The sequence below is a fragment of the Pseudophryne corroboree genome, chromosome 3 (assembly GCF_028390025.1).
Source record: "Pseudophryne corroboree isolate aPseCor3 chromosome 3, aPseCor3.hap2, whole genome shotgun sequence".
Taxonomy (NCBI): Eukaryota; Metazoa; Chordata; class Amphibia; order Anura; family Myobatrachidae; genus Pseudophryne; species Pseudophryne corroboree.
In genome coordinates this window covers 180,956,091-180,976,259 of record NC_086446.1, presented here as the reverse complement: position 1 = coordinate 180,976,259, position 20,169 = coordinate 180,956,091, and the positions used below count along the sequence as shown (strand labels likewise).

The 20,169-nt window shown below is 43.0% G+C and overlaps 1 protein-coding gene and 1 pseudogene across 1 annotated transcript in view; both read left to right on the top strand.

Annotated features, from left to right (window-relative positions):
• Positions 1-20,169, top strand: part of LOC135055057 (dual specificity phosphatase 29-like) — a 232,086-nt gene that overhangs the window by 30,466 nt on the left and 181,451 nt on the right. The window lies entirely within an intron of this gene.
• Positions 1-20,169, top strand: part of LOC135055059 (dual specificity protein phosphatase 13B-like) — a 122,125-nt pseudogene that overhangs the window by 38,738 nt on the left and 63,218 nt on the right.

The following is a 20,169-nucleotide window of genomic DNA, read 5'->3' as shown; positions in this document are numbered from 1 at the left end:
ATTTGAAACAGCAGCTGCCTCTTACTCTAGCTCTCGGACGAGACCTCCCCTCCTAACTAAATGGTATACAACAATCCCTCTAAATATTAACTACAAGGTGGCTCACTGTTAATGTAAAGATGTTGGTTGGTATGCTGTACTTCACAATTCTTATGGACTTATCACAGGTTGAATCTATATCTCTATAACCGTAAAATACTGTGTCCCCTCCGATTCTGTGTTATTGTATGGCTTAATCTTCTCCCGATGCATTGAATGTACCCAGTGCTATAACTACACATTTTAGCGCTGTGTGCAAGAAAGAGCACCGGCGCGCCCCCCCCCCCCCATATTTAAAACTGGACCAGTGCCAAATATATAGGGATGTGGTTTCATGGGAAAGGAGCGTGGCCACAAAATAATACCAATTAATGTTACGCTGCACAGTAGTCTCCATTATTCAAATTACGCCGTACAGTAGTGCTACTTACACACATTACACCAGGTAGAGCCGGTAACACATTACGCCATGTAGAGCCCCTGTCACACATTACGCCAGGTAGAGTCCCCTTTTACACAGTACACCAGGTAGAGTCCCCTTTTACACAATACTGCAGGTAGAGTCCCCTTTTATACAGTACGGCAGATAGAGTCCCCTTTAACATACACAGTATGGCAGGTAGAGTCCCCTTTAACATACACAGTACGGCAGGTAGAGTCCCCTTTTGAGTCCCCTTTTACATACACAGTACAGCAGGCAGAGTCCCCTTTTACATACACAGTCCGGCAGGTAGAGCCCCGTTTTACACATTATGGCAGACAGAGACCCCCTTTTACACATTACAGTGTATATATAACCCTCCCCCCCCCCTAAATATTGTGTATTTGCCCCTGTGCCTGCCCACCTTCCTCCCTCTCTCATGTTTATGCTAATGTTACCTTACACTATGTCATGAACTGAGTGTCTCCCCCCAATATAACTTACTTTAGACTGCAGGATTCGGGGGGAGGAGGCGGATCTCAACTTCTACGGCACTGTCTGCAGCACAGATCCAGTCTGCACAGTGCACACAGAGGGAGTCACCTGGCGTTGCTGTAAGCTCCTGCGGGTGGGGGTGTCGGGCAATAATGCTCGTGCAATAAAAGTGGAGCGGAGATACCCTATTGGCGCAAAGATAAAGCAGCAGCTGTCTTCTGTCTTGGTTATACCCGATAACCAGAGGTAAATATGGGAAAAAAAGGTTGCGAATGACAGAAAACCTGCACGCTGAACGTTTGAAATCACCCAAAAGTGTGACAGTAAAATAAACAATTTCCTACTTATCTCAAAACGATTCAGATCAGCTTAATGAGGTTCATTACCATTAATCGGATGTACATGGGTAAGTAGGGATAAGAAAGAAAGAAGAAATGCTCCACATAGTGAAATACCATCAAATATTTCAAATAGATATACAAAAGGTGTCGCAATTAACAATACAGTAGATCCCTTCTATTATCCACAAATAATAGATAATGGAGGCTTTACCGGATAGCTTTATTCTTCAAACGTGTAGATATGTACTTTCTGTAGGGTTTTTTTCAGATTCGGTACCGAAATTCCTCATTATAACGCAGACATGTGGAGAAGTAAAATAATATCCTACATAGCGTAATTCCATAAAAACATTTTATTACATAAACAGTGTGTATATAAATGGATAAAAACTTAGGTAAGAAATGGAGGCGTTTACCAGATGGAGATTTCAACAAGGGCATAAAGATCTCAATGGAGTGACAGGTTCCGGATATTCTGGGACTCTGCTCGATTGCTGAATTCTCTGCTCGGATGCTGGAAACACTTCTACCGGATGATCCTCCTGTCACAGGCCAACGCGTATCGAGCCTGAAGCTCTTCGTCAGGGCAATGTGGCAGTAGGATCTGAAAGCAGGGTTTTAAAGCATGGAGGTCAAGAGCTTCCAGGTCAAAAGGTCAAACCAGATTATTGCAAAGGCTTTATAATATAAATATTAATTAATAAAGCTCTAATCATAAAAGCACACACATAAAAGGCACTTATGCAGTTTTGGGGACTTTCTTTTCTAAATGAGTAAGGACATTATTCTCAGTAAAAAGTGTTGCTCGTGTGGCTGTGTTACCATGAGGCAAAGGGTGCGTACAGTACTCGTGGCTTCCCATGCTGCTGCTCTGCATGCGACAGCTTGGGAGGGAGAGGAGGCGGAGATGATCGCGGCTAAGGGCTCTGTGAGGGGAGGGGGAATGTTCGGCCTTGCGGCGGCGGCTTCCCGCATCTGCACTGCCACTGAAAGCTTCGGCTTCGGAGGGAGGGGAGGCGGCGCTAACAGCCACTCACCTGTGTAATACAGATTGTGCTGGCGGCTGGGTGCACCCCAGGTCATCCTGCGCTGTGTGCAAGGCACACAGCGCACATACCTAGTTACGGCACTGAATGTACCTGATGTGTTATCCCTCCCTTTTTTATTTCCGTACCTTCTCTCCGTTCTCTGTCTGTGTAATCTTTCACAAATACTAATTAAACTTACATTTGAAAAAAAAGAAAAAAAAATCTAATTATCTAATAATATGAGCTGGACACTGTGCTTATTGAGCTGAACTAATGTATTAATGACTTCAGAGTTTAAATAGTTTGGCTTCTTGTGTTATTTACCTATGTAAGTTAAGGTTGGTACCGCAAGGCGATGTGCTCTATGAACGACGTTTCCTAGTATTTCCCCTCCCGGGCCGGGCTGCCCTATGGCGGGCATACACACTGCTGTGCGATATCACTAACGATATCACACATCGACGTCATGGGACGGTTGGCCAGAGCATGCAGTTTTGGGTGATGAGTCCAAATTGAGCTGCATGTACAGCGGACACTGAGGGTATATACACTTAGCGATTAAGTAAACAAGGTTGCTCAGGAATGGTCAAAATGAGCAACGTCATTTACTAAGTGTGTACCCACCTTTAGACTCAAAGTTTATTGCCTTCAGGGCCAGATTAAGGCTGGTGAGGACCCAGCCTTAGTCCCAAAGCTGACAAACACTCCTGAAAACCCCCTTCTCCCTGGACAGGACAACACAGGCCCGCTGTGTTCGGTGCCACTGGGCCTGACCTCTGCTGCAGTGAGTGGGCACCAGAGGGGGCAGAGGCTGCAGTGTGTACACAGCACCGGGCGGCGACACCTGACCCCTCTTCTCCTGCTTATTCTTCCACATCTGGGCACCGCACCTGTGACCTGGCACACATGGCTACAGTGGAAGCCGCTCACTGAGCCACCGGAGGACTACTCAGCTGCAAACAGCTGTGTGTGCGGTCCGGGATGACCGCCAATGTCACCCTTCCTTTAATCTGGCCCTTATTGCCTTTGGATCTTAAATTCATTTGTATAATCTGTGGCCAAAGATCTGTTAAGCAGTTAACAGTTTCATTTAAGTATTTTTTCAGCTGTGTCATCGGTCCTATTTGATCAGATTTCATTCATATTTTATTGTGTATAACTGTTCACATTAATTATTTTTATTCAGCAGCTATATTTTGTTTTTCTGATTAAATTTTTTGATACCAGGTTCTATCTATTAAGGAAAGCAATAAGTGCTGCTTTTTAATAATAATATTGAATTCTTTAATGTATATTAATATTTTATTGCATTGTTAAACTGCACCCATTTATTCTTGGTATCCGGTCTGAAGATCGACAGTGTCTAGGTCGACAATGTTTAGGTCGACCACTATAGGTCGACAGTCACTAGGTCGACATGGATGGAAGGTCGACAGGGTTTCTAGGTCGACATGTGCTAGGTCGACAGGTCTAAAGGTCGACATGAGTTTTTCACATTTTTTTCTTTTTTTAAATTTTTTCATACTTAACGATCCACGTGGACTACGATTGGAACGGTAAAGTGTGTCGAGCGAAGCGGTAGCGGAGCGAACGCACCATGCCCGAAGCATGGCGAGCGAAGCGAGCCATGCGAGGGGACGCGGTGCACTAATTTGGGATCCCGGTCACTCTACGAAGAAAACGACACCAAAAAGAAAAAAAATCCTCATGTCGACCTTTAGACCTGTCGACCTAGCACATGTCGACCTAGAAACCCTGTCGACCTTCCATCCATGTCGACCTATAGTGGTCGACCTAAACATTGTCGACCTAGACACTGTCGATTTGATGAACCACACCCTTTATTCTTGCTCAACTGTTCTAGAAGATAAACTTAAGCCCTGTTTGCATACATTAAGGGACTCATTCTGAATTGTACGCAAAGCATCTGTAAATGTGGGAAACCTGACTTACTATCTTTTGCTAAAGTGAGTGTCCATGTGGCTTAAAACGGGAAGTTTATTCGTCCACAGCCACAACTGTCACCATTAGTATTGGCACTTGCACATGACAAATGCAGAGTGCAAGAGAAACAGGCTGTACGTGCTCCTCAGAATAGCAGTACCCACTACACGGATCTCTTTTATTGTGGCCCAGAAGTATCCATTGCATGCAAGTAGAAATCCAGCCAACATCTGTCTGACTCAGAATCGCCCAGAGAATCGCAAAAATGCATAAATTCACTTCTGTTCTTGCGCAAATTGCTGAAAATTAATATTTACGGAAATATATGGAGCTGCGTCTGAATCAGAATGAGGACCAATAAAAGTATAAGGCTCAGGCATTTCCTATGTACTTGTCTATAAAACCTTATCTTGAGAGAATTTTAAATATTATATTACATTTTCTGCAGAATGTGGCAAGGGTATTATATTATGCATAGTAGAGCAAGCAGTTGTTTTGTAGAACAGAGATTCAAGTGTGCCAAGGCGTATTATTTGAATTTAAATAAAGGTCAAGATCAAATAGAACACATAGTTGGCAAAAGGCTAATTTGCTTATTTGTGATGCCACTGATATTAAAAGTAATCTCCTTTAACAGAACACAATGTTAGGTTACATGTGTAATGGCCTTGCTAGATCACAGCAGGGGCCCTAACTAAATTTGGTAAAGTTTAATAAGTTTGAAGATGTTATTTTGTTGTCAACTATAGTTACTTAAATTGGTGTTATACAAAGAATTATTTTCCAACCATCCACAAACATTGGTAACATTATTCTCTCTTTTGTTGATTTTAGCCTGGCATTAACGGTTTATTTTTACTTCATTTCTATGAAGGAATACAATTACTGACCCTGCTCTTCTACAACACGGACTCTAAAGGGTAAATTTACTAAAGCTTCTAAAAGTGAAAATAGGTGCTGTTGCCCATAGCAACCAATCTGATTCTCTCTATAATTTCATAGGATGCAATAAAGAAATGATAGAGATAATTTAATTGGTTGCTATGAGCAACATCACCTCTTTTCACTTTTAGAAGCTTTATTAAATTTACCCCTAAATGTCATATTTGTTAAATGTTTAACCATCAGCAAACCAGTGTAATATAATCCAACGGATCTTTCATAGCTTAAATCATTGTCTCCCACTGCACCCTACCTTAGGAACTCTACCCCTTTATCTGTTTCTACCTTTTAGCTTGCTAGTACTGTCAAAGTCAAATTGCATATTTCTATATTTAGTACACACTGTGGCATTTACTAATGGATGCGTCTACGATACGGTAGAAGACGCATTTGTTAATAAATATCATACTGTAAGACAATAGCAAATATTTCTTACATACACTCAAATGTGTTACATCCAGAAATATAAATCAAATAGTGTCCTAAACATATCAGATTGTTTTGTCCAAACAGGCATTGTGTCCATGGAAGATAGACCTTTGACTGATTGAATGTGTAAATACCATTGTTTGCCTCAATTGTTAGCATGAACAGTTGAGGCTTGGTGATGATCCCATTGATCCCGTGCTGTCATTGTCTCTAACAAACAAGAAGCCAGATACCATACAATAGCTAAAGACATGCAGATTCCTGAATGTGTGCTTAACACACATTCATGCACATATCAGAATCCTGTGTGCTTCTTGTTGATCTAAGCCAGGAGACCATGAAGTGATATTCAGTTTAAACCAGACAGTGATATTTGAATTAATAGTGATATGTTTTATGTATTATGTATTCTGGCTTTATGGCTTACACAGCACTGACTTGTCCCCTATACAATGAGTTACACATAGTCTTTAAACAGCTGGTCAACTATCGCACGTCACTGATATATATACAGGTTGAGTATCCCTTATCCAAAATGCTTGGGACCGGAGGTATTTTGGATATGGGATTTTTCCGTATTTTGGAATAATTGCATACCATAATGAGATATCATGGTGATGGGACCTAAATATAAGCACAGAATGTATTTATGTTTCATATACACCTTATACACACAGCCTGAAGGTCATTTTAGCCAATATTTTTTATAACTTTGTGCATTAAACAAAGTGTGTGTACATTCACACAATTCATTTATGTTTCATATACACCTTATACACACAGCCTAAAGGTCATTTAATACAATATTTTTAATAACTTTGTGTATTAAACAAAGTTTGTGTACATTGAGCCATCAAAAAACAAAGATTTCTCTATCTCAGTCTCACTCAAAAAAGTCCGTATTTCTGAATATTCCGTATTTCGGAATATTTGGATATGGGATACTCAACCTATATATATATATATATATATATATATATATATATATATTGCAATACACAGAGGCACTCCCGGACTTCCAACTTAATGAAACAAATGCAGTGATTTAATTCAACATTTCGGGTAACTGCCCCCCATAATCAGGCCACACACACATGTGTGTGTGTCCTGATGACGGGGGGCAGTTCCCTGAAACTTTGAATTAAATCACTGCATTTGTTTCACTAAGTTGGAAGTCCGAGAGTGCCTCTGTGTATTGCAATTTGTATCTAGGGATCATCTGACCCAAAGAGAGCACCCTGGCAAGGTACCAGTAAGCTATCCAAGGAGTGCCGGCTTATGGAAAGTGTTATATATATATATATATATATATAGGTATTGTTTCATTAGATATCCATCCATACGTGTAGTACAGAGACGGGACTGCATAAGGACACCATGTGTGGGATCAAATTGTTCAGGGTCACATAAGTAATAATCCAGTGGTTGCGAGGATATTGTCACATATTGCGGCAACAAGTTATTAGTGATACTGGATTCATGTATATTCTTGTATTATACTGTGGTCGGTTTAAACTGGTCTTTAGGCAGGAGCCCAGCGGTAAACAACTGTAACCACATCCCAAGATTAGGCATCGCCAAGTGTTCGAACTGACCAACGACCCACGGTGTACTGAAGATGTCCCGCCCCTAGACCAATGGAAGAAGATCTTACATTCCCCATTGTACTATTTTTTGGAACATTGTATAAAATGACATGCACCGGGCCCAGGTTTCAGTCACCTTTTCTCATAGGTCATCTTGCTAGGTGACTGAGGCCTGGAATCCAGTGGCACAGAGTATGTATATGGTCTGTTACCTGTAAATCCTTATTGGTGTTATACTGTACTTGCATTTCTCTGCATATTTGTGTTTATTGTTTGATCAATTGTTACTGCATTCTGTATCTGTTTTCTCCTTTTCACATTATTAAATGTTTTGCGGGTTGGAACGCAGTAAACTTGTAACGTGTTAATTTAAGGTATAGTGTCGCACTTCTTCTCATCAGAGTTGTGTCCGGTTACATTAACGATTTTACTGGTTTTCAAATATTGTCAACTTTTACAGTACTAACACACATACTGCTCATCTGTATAGAGTATGTCTTCATTCTCCCTAAAGCTAGGAACACACTGCAAAAATCCGGCAATCTTACAATGGTCGATATTTATCGTGCCCACGTACACAGTTCATGACCTGCCATACAATGCTGCGATATAGCATTACAGTATTAATGTTAGCATACTGCATGGAACGTCACATTGTCTCATCTGATGTGCAGCACATCAGATGGGAAGATGCGACCATAAAAATCATTAAATGAAGAATTGGGTGGAATTAGGTATACGTAAGTTTGGCCAATGCTCTTTATTTTACAGTGTGTGCCCATCTTAAGCAGACTTTAAGGCCAGAGACTTCAAGGACTTTCCTATTGTATCTGAACTTTCGATGAGATTCAATTTGTTTGCCAAGTATGGCGCAATATAAATAACATTTATACCTGTACATTCTAGAATGCAAATATCTATCCATTATATTGGGAGAAAATGCAATGCACATAGGGGTCTGTTTATGAAGCAGTGATAGCGATTTAACCCAGCACAATTACCTGCCCACGTTGTAACTCCATCCCACATTTACATGCAATTCTATCCTCACTTATACAATCCATAGTCTCTGCTCCATGGAAAACCCAGTATTAGCATATATATGTCCTCAAATACTATGTGCTGCTGTTAACCCACTCCAGCCTACTTCAAAATAGGAGACAGATGGATAAGCATGAGCTGTAGTACACCAAGTGAAAAGTCTCTAATAAACTATAAAGAAAATACAAGTATTTTTTATCTGTGGACATTTTAAAGTTCATACAGATGTGCCAACATAAACCTATCCTCAGATCGCATGAAGTAGCCTCATTTAGCGCACCAAAAACTTGGCGACGTAGACACCCTAAATGTCCCAGCACTTTTGACAAAATATGTGTCTTATTCGCATCACTATGTGACAAAAGTACAATGCGGGGTACCCTGAATACAGATGCTGGCATTTCGTCTGTGAGCGGCTAATCTGGATAAAAAAAAGACAAAAAAGTCAGATATCTGCTATGTATCATTATGCTTCATCTACATCTTTATTCCAATTCCTTTGTTACAAAATAACTAATCTAGTGTGCCTAGTACCGCAGAACTTTGTATGTGGCTATGATGTAAATAAGATACATATTCAGGAAACAAGTATAAAAATAATCTACCTGTGGTGAAGCGTCTAGGGGAAGATGTACAAAGCCATGAAAAGTGATACATTTCACGGTGATAAAGTACCAGCCAGTCAGCTCCTGTCATTTTTCAAACCCAGCCTGTGACATGGCAGTAAGAAGCTGATTGGCTGGTAATTTATCACTGTGAAATGTATCACTTTTCAAGGCTTAGTACATCTCCCCAATAGTCTCTACAAGTTCTTGTGCCATAAGGCACGAAAAGAATGCTAGGTGAATGAAGACACATCTGTAACATGCATATTTCTCTTTTAGGTAACTGTTGTAATCATAATTTCAAATTGTTTTTATTTGTACTGTAAATTATGTCAATTATATAGATTAAGACAAAGCAAAAGAAAAAAATAACCACAAGAGAATTGTAAATTGTCAAATGTTTTGCATTTAAGATGGCTGGTGTGAAGTCCCACTATGAACCCCTGCCTGTCCATGATCTACAGCGATTTCTCTGGAATCACCGAGGATCTACAGGACATGTCAACCAAGTGTGGCCAAAGCTCTATCTGGGAGACGCGTAAGGAGAACATTCTTTATCAAAGACTTTACATTTGTTCCTGCTGTAAAAGGCCATAGAAGATAATGACTAAACATGTCAAATAGAATTTTTGTAACAATAATACATTTATTTGTAATGCTAATAAATACTACATCTAAAATACATCTAAAAGGGTACTGTATAGAAGTAGTCTTATACTAGGAGGTGTCAGTCCTAAAATTAAGTTTACATCCCCAATGCTAGAAATGAAAATGTAAAATGTAAAATCTGTCACAATACATATACTGCAATTTGGTCCTAAGTAATCAATGAGGGCAGGGGCACTGCCGCGAACTGGCCAGGAGGTGTGGGGAGCCCGGTAATGTCATGTTGCCACACCACACCTCCAAGGCCCCTGCATTGCTCTCTTCAGCATTTGTGCATCTGACACATGCACAGATTGCAAAATACCGATCCCAACTTTTGCTATGTGGTGTAGCAGTTTAATGTTCCACCCCTGGAGTATAGGTGCTAAATATGTCATATACATTTTCCATGTGTAGAACCCATGTACATTTTTAAACACATATTTATATAGCCAGTGTACAATTGAAGAGCTGGATGTAGACCAAATGTTGCCACAGGATAGTTAGATATTTTGGTCTTCTGATGTAGACAGAGCCCTCACACTGTCAGTAGCAGCTCTTGCCGTGGGCAAGTAGTACTTTTGCCCGGGGCGCCGCCGCCGTGGCAAGAACCGCTACTAACTAGGATGGTGGCGGCGGCGGGTTTGAAAAGGTCCTCTCCGCGAAGGGAATCTAGATGCGCAGTGAGGTAGCATCTAGTTTCCCTTCGTGGAGAGGACCTTTCTGTGCAGTGCTATGGGAGAGACGTCATGACGTCTCTCCCAGAGCGCAGAGGAGCGGCGCCGGAGACAGAGTGCAGTGATCGGGAACAGGAACGGGTCTGGTATTTTTTTTTTTTTTACTAGGTGCACAGCTACTTTTGGGCATTACTAATGGAGGCACAGCTGCAGGGGGCATACTAAGGGGGCCACAACTAATGGGGGCACAACTACTGGGGCCACAACTAATGGGGGCACAGCTGCAGGGAGCACACTAAGGGGGGCACAACTACTGGGGCCACAACTAATGGGGGCACAGCTGCAGGGAGCACACTAAGGGGGGCACAACTACTGGGGCCACAACTAATGGGGGCACAGCTGCAGAGGGCACACTAAGGGGGGCACAACTACTGGGGGCACAGCTGCAGGGGGCACAACTACTAGGGCCACAACTAATGGGGGCACAGCTGCAGGGGGCATAACAGCCACTGGGGCACAGCTGCAGGGGGCACAACAGCTGCAGGGGGCATAACAACTACTGGGGGCACAGCTGCAGGGGGCACAACAGCTACTGTGGGCACAGCTCTATAGGGTGCACAACGCTACAGGGGCAAAACTACAGGGAGCAAAACTGGCCACGCCCCTTTCCTATGAAGCCACGCCCCATTTTTTTTTTACACGCGCCTTCGGCGCGCACTGACCCTGTTTCGCCGGCTCGGGGGGGGGGGGTCGCCAAAGGAAACTTTCGTCCTAGGGCGCCACAAGGTCTAGAACCGGCCCTGCACACTGTATATCAGCAGTGCCATGCATCAGCTGTACCCACACATGCCAACAAATTAGGAAACCAGCAGTACCCATCCACATTATTATACCAGCACAATGTCCCTAGAGTAGTACCAACAAGATGCCCCTATTATGGCAGCACTTTGGACCCATTACCCCAGCAGTTTCCCTACACATTGTACCACATTTTCGTTCCACAATTTAAGAGGCGAATGGATGAAGGGATAATGTTATGTTTAGAGGAAACTGAGATTTTTAGACTCAACACTGACTTAAGAATTGGACACTGCACATTATACACAAAACATATCAGTAAATAGACTACCAACATTTAAAATAACATTGTTTCTCTTACGTCCTAGAGGGTGCTGGGGTCCACATTAGTACCATGGGGTATAGACGGGTCCACCAGGAGCCATTGGCACTTTAAGAGTTTGAGCGTATGGGCTGGCTCCTCCCTCTATGCCCCTCCTACCAGACTCAGATTAGAAAATGTGCCCGGAGGAGCCGGTCACAGCTAGGGGAGCTCTCCTGCGTTTTCCTGGTAAAAAAGTTTTTTGTAGAGTTTATCATTTTACAGGGAGGCTGCTGGCAACAGCCTCCCTGCAGCGAGGGACTGAGGGGGGGAGTAGTGTCCGCCCTGCGGGTCTGAGCCACTGCCTCCGCTGACTGGACACTGAGATCCAGAGGGGTCTTATCATTCTCCGCCACAGGGGACCGCTCGCCCCAGCAGCATGCCTCCACCCCCTTGCAGAGCTGAAGAATCGGTGGCGAGTGAGACATCGACCCTCCTAACAAGTGGGGGGTCGGTGTGAAGATGGCGGCATCAGGGTAGGAGCGCAGTATTAACTGCGCTCCCGAGATGGCTCAGCGGTACATGGTGCGGCGCTATGAGGGGCGCCCTGAACCAGCGCAACACCCTACACTGTTCCTGCAGCCTTTTGGGGTCCCCGGATCTCAGCCAGCACTAAATCCTCAGGCCAGTATAATCTGATGAAGAGTGGGAAGACACCTCCATTTTGGGGTGGGAGCTTCTCCTCAGAGCGGACCCAGCAGCGTTAAGCGCCATTTTCCTGCCTGCACAGCGCTGACAAGGAGAATAAGGTCCCTCCACAGCAACTCCAGGTATCTGTAAACGGTACCAGGGGGTTGTAGAAGGGGGGGAGGCTGCAATCGTATTAAGGTACAAAAAGAGTAGTCGTCCTGCACTGCCACAAACAATGTATAATTGGGTTTAAAGGTATATATAAGAACCAACTATAAGGAATTAGTTAAATGGAAAAAATTCCTTTTTAAAGGTGACATTGTTGGCGGTGCTCCCCAGAGGAAAAATATGACAAATCAATCACAAAAAGGTTGTCCCAGGGAAAGGGACTAGGGACAAAGAAGTTTACCTCTTTGTGGGGGCACTCGTTTAGTTAATTATATATTTATTGGTTAAAATTTAACTTTTAATAATTCATTAAAAATGTATTAATTATTTATAATTATCCTTAAGGAAAACTATTTGATCAGCATATAATGAAAAGAAAATAAGTAAGAAAATTTTTCAATGATTTAGAGGAGTATATATAATGCTTATTCCTCTATTATAATGCTTCCTAGGGTGAAAATATATATCAGAGAATCAAATTATCTATGGTGGTTATTAAACGTTATTTATATTAACCACCACCCGGTATAGCAAATTAAAGGGTAAGACGCTACCCTGAATAGGGCATAGTTGAAAATCCCACACAAGAGTAATTTCTCACAGCAATGAAAAAATATATAAATTGGTGATTAAACATGTATAGTGGTGTTCCATAAACCCCTGTAAGGAAGAAATTGACCTAAAAGGAGAAAAAGGTAACAAATCCCGTGAAAAGCTCAACTTGCAGCTCTCCTGGGTATAACAGTCACTATTGCAATTATAGTATAAATATGCATTCATTCATAGCAGCTGTTATTTTTCCATATCACCACATTAATCAATTGCTGCAGAGAAGGAGAATCAGGTAAGTTCAAATAGCGTTTATAATATAAGTCACCAAGTAATCACCTTCAAGGTTAGCCTAATACACCTTCAAGAAGTGAGTACTCTATAACCTTGTGGCGTTTGTCCTACTTCAAACAATTAGAGCCGCTTGATTGTCAATATTCACACTGAGACAAAGTGTAACAAATAGTATCATTTCCTTTGGAAAAATCCTCATCACTTTAAGACAGAATATAACAGATAGTATCGTTCCCTTAGGGAAATCCTAATATTTGCAACATTCAAAACAGCATGTGGCCAACAATGTAGCGGTTGTGATATATTTAAATTCAAAAAGGCATATGGCCAACAATGTAGCGGCTGTGATATATTTTAAATCAGCCGTACTTAACAGAATTTATACATGCCGTGACGTTAACAAATCTGAATCCTCTTTCAGTGCTAGTAATCCAAAACAAAAGCGAGCCTTCAAAAAACAGAGATACCCTAATTTGTGGATAGCATATATATCTCAGTAATAATTGACAGTCAATAGGTTTGCAAAGAGTAAAGGCCCCGTTCCATTGCCCCTGGTAACATCTACTGCCTTCCCATGTGCGCACTGTGGCACAGTGAATGAGAGGTGAGAGTATTAACCTGGATGGTGATGGGTAGAAGAAAGGAAAGGGTGTTTCTGCTTTCGTGCGCTCCCGTGCTCTGGGGCCCTGGTGATAGAATTATCATTGCAGGGCTGCAGGCACAGTCGCAGCACGATGAGAGAACACTGAAATACCTCGGAACATCTCTGTGTGGATCCAACGTGTAGCGGCTGAAATTGGAGGACTGGTAATGAGTAGCGGGCAGCGTTTCCCTGTATACCGGGTCTCCGGCTCCACGTGTACATATAACAGGAGCCCGGTAATTACATCTAGTGACACAATGTCTGGGCTGTGGCTGTAGCGGGCAGCGTCTCCCCGTGTACCGGGTCTCCAGCTCCTGCTCCACGTGTGTGTATGACGGGTAACCGGCAATTACGTCTAGTGACGCGATAACTGGGCTGAACGTACGTTTCACCCTCTCAGGGGCTTGTTCACCATATGCCTGCATGCTGTTAGAACCTGTCAGCTTATAAACATGAGCTAACCAATCCTGCATACGATTTATAATGAGTGACATGTCCAATAACCAATAATAAGAAAGTGGCTAGACAAGATACAATTATCCAGTACTAATAGCGCTGATAGCCAACAAGGGAACGAAAGTTGGACACCCAATTAATTTAAACAATCGTCATTAGGTGTGAAGTAGTAGTATTATTATAACACTGCATGGACTTAAAAATTATTTAATGCGATAGCGGCAAAATAGTCGTATTAATAATGAATCAATTATGGAGAACACAGAGGTAATATATGTACAGTGAAAAAATATCCAATATTATGAAAATATAAACGTAAAAATTAAAAAAGATATTTATTATGGTATCACTGGTATTAATCATACCGGATTATTATGTGATATAAATAATAAGGAAATTTATATTGCTGGGAGGCTATTGGGAATAATTATGTGAAAAAAAGTTTAGCAAGTGTGCTCTAAAGGGGACTGATAAAAGAGAATTTTAAAGTAACATAAAAAAGAAATGTTTATTAAATGAATTTGGTAATATTAGAGAAATGAGAAAAGCACTTTGGTTCGAAATATTAATAATGTAGAAATTACCCTTATTGTAAACTTCAGTATAATTGATAGTGAAGTATAGGTTCCCAAGAAGCTATTAGATTATATTGTATAGAAAATGAATGGTGGTGGTTAATATAAATAACGTTTAATAACCACCATAGATAATTTGATTCTCTGATATATATTTTCACCCTAGGAAGCATTATAATAGAGGAATTAGCATTATATATACTCCTCTAAATCATTGAAACATTTTCTTACTAATTTTCTTTTCATTATATGCTGATCAAATAGTTTTCCTTAAGGGTAATTATAAACAATTAATACATATTTTTAATGAATTATTAAAAGTTACATTTTAACCAATAAATATATAATTACCACAGAAAAAAAAAAACAAACACAGACAGCGCTACCAGATTTCTTATTAAAATACTGATTTATTTAATTATTTATTCTATTATCATTCAACTTTCATTAACCATTCTCTCTCTTAATGAAAGTTGAATGATAATAGAATAAATAATTAAATAAATCAGTATTTTAATAAGAAATCTGGTAGCGCTGTCTGTGTTTGTTTTGTTTTTTTCTGTGGTAACTGTTTTTTTGCAGGGGGTGGAGAGGTCCCCCTGCTCTGCAGTGAGCTGCATCAGATTTTTTTTTTTTGCTCTTGGGACACACACGTCTATTACAATTGAACTTAACTATCTGGTTAGCGCCAGGGGACTACTTGATTGTAGGTGTTTGTTTCTGTGGAAATATATAATTAACTAAACGAGTGCCCCCACAAAGAGGTAAACTTCTTTGTCACTAGTCCCTTTTCCTGGGACAACCTTTTTGTGATTGAATTATCGTATTAAGGTGCACAGTCAGCACTGAAAAGGGGTCTCCCTTTGGTAAAAACGCTGTGTGTGCGTTGGCTCCAATCTCTGTGTCTCTCTTGCCATTCTTGGGGGGGAAACTCTGTCTGCCCTCCCCTGTGTGTGTGGAGTTTGGTGGTCTCCTTTAGCTATGTCCAGGGACACTGTCATATGCTGCGGAGGATTTGTCCTCCCAGGATGATCCCATTCCATGCAATCAGGATAGCACAGATACCAGCAAGGGAACCTGAATTATTTTCCTCTATCAAATCTTGGATTTCTCAGATTTCTGACAGGGTAGCAAGTAATGAATCTGCAACCCAGGTATTACAGAACTCTATGGCAGTATGGCCCGATTTTGGTACCTCAGGACGCTCCGCTATATACCTCCACAAACGTGCGCTTGTGCATGTCACGCAGGATGACACGGATGCCGATTCTGACACCACAGACGGTGATGGGGATGGGTTGCGGGGGTCCGCATCTCTTGCAAAGGGGGTGCAATTGATGATAGAGGCTATCAGGGATGTGTTGAATATTAATGATACCACACCTGAGCAGGTTGAGGAGGCTTTTTTCACTGAAAATAAAAAAGCCTCACTAACCTTCCCTGCATCAAATGAATTGAATGCTATATTTGAGAAAGCATGGGAAAACCCGGAGAAAAAATTCCAGATCCCTAAAAGGGTACAGGTGGCGTTTCCTTTCCCTGAGAAGGATAGGAAAAAATGTGAAAACCCGCTGATTGTTGACGCATCTGTGTCCAGACTCTCAAAGAAGGTGGTTTTACCTGTTCCAGGATCTACCACCTTAAAGGAGCCGGCTGATCGAAAGATTGATAACACACTTAAATCAATGTACACTGCTTTAGGGGCCACTATTGCTAGTGCATGGATTGCAAAGGCTATAGTAAAGTGGTCGGCTACCTTACTTGAGGATTTGGATACGATGGATAAGGGTGATGTTGAATTATCTTTACGCAACATTCCCGATTCAGCAGGTTTTATGGTAGAATCCATGAAAGACCTGGGTTCCATGGCTGCGGGAATCTCTTCCATGTCTGTTTCAGCTCGTCGGGGACTGTGGCTGCACCAGTGGTCGGCCGACGTGGAATCCAGTAAGAGTGTGGAGTCCCTACCCTATACAGGTCAGGCTCTCTTTGGTAAAGCTATAGACACGTGGGTATCCACGGCTACAGCGGGTAAGTCTCCTTTTCTTCCCTCAGCTGCACCTGCTCCGAAGAAATCCTTCTCTTCATCAGCAACACAGTCTTTTCAGCCTAACAAGCCTAGAAAGGCCAGACCGTCCAATACCTTCTTTAGGGGAGGTCGAGTTAAGTCCAAGAAACCTGCCACTGCAGGTTCCCAGGAACAAAAGCCTGCTTTGGGTATGCCAAAGTCCTCCGTATGACGGTGGACCGCGCGGCCTGGAGGTGGGGCCAGTGGGAGTGAGACTCAGACAATTCAGTCATGTCTGGGTATCGTCCGGCCTGGATCCCTGGTTGATAGAAATTGTATCCAAGAGATACAGGCTAAAATTTCAGTCTCCCTCCTCATCGTTTTTTCAAATCAGACCTGCCAGCTCAGCTGGCAGACAGCACTGTCCTACAAGAAGCTGTCCAGAAGTTGGTGGAGGCACAGGTCATTGTGCCAGTTCCTCCTCATTCGCAAACCACAGGTTACTATTCGAACCTTTTTGTGGTACCGAAACCGGATAGTTCGGTCAGGCCCATTCTGAACCTAAAATCATTGAACCCCTTTCTAAAGGAGTTCAAGTTCTCAGGGCGGTGATATCAGGTCTGAAAGAGGGGGAATTCCTGGTATCCCTGGATATCAAGGATGCGTACCTGCACATTCCGATCTGGCTGCCGCATCAGGCTTATCTCTGTTTCGCATTACTGGACTGTCATTTCCAGTTCAAGGCCCTGCCATTCGGCTCTCCACAGCACCAAGGGTGTTTACCAAGGTGATGGCAGAGATGATGGTTCTCCTCCGCAAACAAGGGGTGAACATCATTCCATATCTGGATGATCTGCTGATAAAGGCATAGTCCAAGGAGAAGCTGTTGCAGTCCATTGTTCTCACAACCCGCCTCCTTAAAATCCACGGCTAGATTCTGAACCATCCAAAGTCACATTTGGAACCAACCCAGAGGTTGTCCTTTCTGGGAATGATCCTAGACACAGAAGTGCAGAGGGTGTTTCTTCCGCAGGAAAAGGCGTTGGTGATACAAGCTATGGTCTGGGATGTCCTGAAGCCAGCCCGGGTGTCGGTTCATCAATGCATTCGCCTGTTGGGAAAGATGGTGGCCTCTTACGAGTCTCTCCAGTACGGGAGGTTCCATGCTCGGGCCTTCCAACTGGATCTCCTGGACAAGTGGTCAGGATCTCATCTCCACATGCACCAGAGAATACGTTTGTCGCCGAAGGCTGCAATTGCCTCACCTTCTGAAGGGCCACAGGTTCGGGATTCAGGAATGGGTCCTTCTAACTACGGATGCGAGCTTTTGGGGCTGGAGAGCAGTCACTCAAGGAGTAACATTCCAAGGAAGGTGGTCAAGTCTGGAAGCCAGCCTGCCCATCAACATCCTGGAACCTAAGAGCCATCTACAACGGTCTTCTTTAGGCGGCCCATCTTCTAAGAAATCGGGCCATTCAAGTGCAGTTGGACAATGCAAAGACAGTAGCCTACATAAACCGACAAGGCGGAACGAAGAGCAGAGCTGCAATGTCGGAGGTGACAAGAATCATCCTCTTGGCAGAAAGACGCGTTGGCGCTCTTAGCAATCTACATTCCAGGAGTGGACAACTGGGAAGCAGACTTCCTCAGCAGACACGATCTCCATCCAGGGGAGTGGGGTCTCTATCCGGAGGTGTTCAAGGAAATAACAGACCTTTGGGGGTTACCCCAAATAGACATGATGGCCTCTCATCTCAACAGGAAGCTCCGACGCTATTGTTCCAGGTCAAGGGACCCACAAGCAGTGGCAGTGGACGCCCAGGTGTCTCCGTGGGTGTTCCAGTCGGTGTACGTGTTTCCACCACTTCCACTCATTCCAAGTGTTGTAAAGCTTGTAAGGAGGATAAGAGTTCAAGCGATCCTCATTGCTCCAGACTGGCCAAGGCGGGCTTGATATGCGGACCTTCTGAATCTCTTGCAGGAAGATCCGAGGCCTCTTCCTCTTTGGGAGGACCTGCTGCAGCAGGGGCCGTTCACCTATCAAGACTTACCGCGGCTAAGTTTTGACGGCATGGAAGTTGAGCGCCTGATACTTGCTCGGAAGGGCATTCCAAAAATAGGTCATTCCTACCCTGATACAGGCTAGGAAAGGGGTAACGTCTAAACATTACCATCATATTTGGAAGAAATATGTCTCTTGGTGTGATTCCAAGAAGTTTCCTACGGTGGAGTTTCAACTCTGACGTTTTCTCCTCTTCCTGCAAGCAGGCGTGGATATGGGCCTGAGGTTGGGATCTGTGAAGGTCCAGATTTCGGCCCTATCCATTTTCTTCCAGAAACAATTGGCTGCCCTCCCTGAAGTTCATACTTTTTTGAAGGGAGTTATGCACATCCAACCTCCCTTTGTACCGCCTACGGCGCCTTGGGACCTTAACATGGTGTTGCAGTTCCTCCAGTCGGATTGGTTTGAGCCTCTACAGGAGGTGAGGTCAAATTTCTTACGTGGAAGGCTGTCACGTTGTTGGCCTTAGCTTCTGCTAGACGTGTGTCTGAATTGGGGGCTTTATCCTGTAAAAGCCCTTACTTGATCTTCCATGAAGATAGAGCTGAGCTCCGGACACGTCAGCAGTTCCTTCCGAAGGTTGTGTCGGCATTTCATATCAACCAACCTATTGTGGTGCCAGTGGCTAATGACTCCTCAATTACATCAAAGTCCTTGGATGTTGTGAGGGCTCTGAAGATATATGTGAAGAGAACTTCTCGTCACAGAAAATTGGACTCTGTTTGTCCTATATGATCCCAAGAAAATTGGGTGTCCTGCTTCTAAGCAGACGATCTCTCGCTGGATTAGGTTCACTTTTTTCGTAGTCCGTAGAGGATGCTGGGCGCCTGCCTAGCGCTTCATTTTCCTGCACCGTTTTATGGTTCAGTACAGCTTGGTTTAGTTATGTACTGTATTGTTACTTGGTAAGTAATGTTTCAGCAGTTGCTGAGGTTTTTCAAGCTAGTTAGCTTGATGTGCCTTGTATGTGTGAGCTGGTGTGAATCTCGCCACTATCTGTGTTAAATCCTTCTCTTGAAGATGTCAGTCTCCTCGGGCACAGTTTCTAGACTGAGTCTGGTAGGAGGGGCATAGAGGGAGGAGCCAGCCCACACTCTCAAACTCTTAAAGTGCCAATGGCTCCTGGTGGACCCATCTATACCCAATGGTACTAAAGTGGACCCCAGCATCCTCTACGGACTGCGAGAAAAGGATTTACTGGTAGATAACCAAAATCCTATGTTTTATGATCTCTGGGCCTGATACAGGTTTGTAAGTAAAACAAATAACCACTCAACTGGGCAAAACCATGCTGCACTGCAGGTGAGGCAGATGTACCATGCAGAGAGAGTCAGATTTGGTTGGGGTGTGTTCAGAATGAAAATCTAATAGCAGTACAAAAATAAAGCTGTCTAACATTTGTGGGCTACATGCAAAAGCAGCCAGTATTTAC